Source organism: Trichechus manatus, unplaced genomic scaffold (genome assembly GCF_000243295.1).
Source record: "Trichechus manatus latirostris isolate Lorelei unplaced genomic scaffold, TriManLat1.0 scaffold00074, whole genome shotgun sequence".
Classification (NCBI taxonomy): domain Eukaryota; kingdom Metazoa; phylum Chordata; class Mammalia; order Sirenia; family Trichechidae; genus Trichechus; species Trichechus manatus.
Window position 1 is genome coordinate 13,383,140 of NW_004444010.1, and position 1,731 is coordinate 13,384,870.

The following is a 1,731-nucleotide window of genomic DNA, read 5'->3' on the forward strand; positions in this document are numbered from 1 at the left end:
AGAGACAGAAGTGGGGCCTTCTTCTTAGGGAAAATACGTTTGCAAACATACTGAGGTGAAAACAGGAAAGTTGATTTAAAAATTGCTTAACAAGATTGGAGTCTTTAAGATTTACTCAGAAAAGATATCCAAAGAGAATTTGGATTTAATCCTACAAGTGATGAGGAGGACCTATAGAGTCTTGAGAAGAAAAATAAGAAGATAAAACCAGTATTTGAGAAAGACTCTTCTATCCTCAAATCATTTCCATTTATTCTTAACTATCCCTCATAAAACCTTCGCTATGGAGGTGAAAGAGCTCTTGTTTTCATTGCTATAGGACAATTTTGCGCACTAACAATACTTGGACTATTTCTAAATGTTCCATGTAAGACAAAAAAAAAGTATTAAAAAATACGATCTGCAGGCTTTGATGTAGTTTTTAGCTTCTGTCTTGTTTTAAATGAAGTCCTTAGCTTATGATGTGTCTGAGTCATTTAGCATTTAGTTCCCTGATAAAATGACAAGGGACTGAAATAGACTGCAGAGATCTTACATTAACTTTTGTCACACCCAGTGGTTTGGGAGAGTGAAGCCATGTTAGAGAAAGCCTTGCTGCCGGTAGATGCTGACAGAATTCAGCAGCTCCTCAGACAAAATGGATATTTCTCTGTCAATATGGGCCCCTTACCTCCGTGGAGTGTCTCAAGCAATCCCAGCTGCGGAGGGACGTGGGTTGCCAAGTACAGACACAATCTGTCCCCTCTCCTAAAATGAGATTGATTCTCATTATTCTTAAGGAGTCACACACAAGCTGTTGGCAATTTACTCAAGTGAAGAGGAAACCATATTGAGTAGTTGCGACACTTCAGCTCTCAGAGAGCAGTACAAACCGACTGTGCCCACAGCCCCAACTTGCCAGCAGTTTCTGGACTCATCTAATAATAGTTGAGACAAGGGGAAGAATGAAGGCTGTCACACACTCTTTGTGTGGCAGGCCTCGCTGTTGCAATGCTGAACTAACGGAAAGAGGGGACCGTTTAGTAATTCAGCTCCCTCCCCATTGCCGCCTTACAGAACAGTCCACAAAACAGCCTGCTCCAGCTGCCACTGCCGAAGGTGGCAGCACCTTGCTTCACACACTCTCCCTGGGCCTCAGCTATAGCAGTGGTGTGTGAATATGCTTGCAGAAAACAGCACACTTGACGGAATGAAGTATCCACACAATTTAATAAGAAAAATAATAAACAAGACAACATGAATAGACAAGCACAAAAGAATAAAAGTAATAAACAAACACATGAGAAAATGTTTGACTTCAGTGAAAGGACCAAAAAATACTCTCAAAAATTAAACCAAATAGGGAGCCATTTCCTCCATTAAAATAAATTAGTATTTAAAAATTAAAATATTTGTTGCTGGTAAAGTTGCAGTGAATTAGGAATGCTTATACATTGTTAAAACTGGCAAATGTTAGTACCAGCTTTTGAGAAACAGTTTATCATATGGTACACGATGCTTTGAAAATATTTAAAAAGAAAAAAAGAAAAATGTTCATGTCCAAAGATGTTTATTCTAGTCCTTTCATATAAAAAAAATATTTTTTTAAATATGGAAAAAGCATAATAAGAAACATAAGCAAAAAAGGAATGCTTAAGAAAACCATAGTGCATTCAATGAATGATTTAGGAACAACTAAAAATGTTGTTTGTAAAAACTATACTACCTGGGACTTCTATGGTGTTTTTTTTT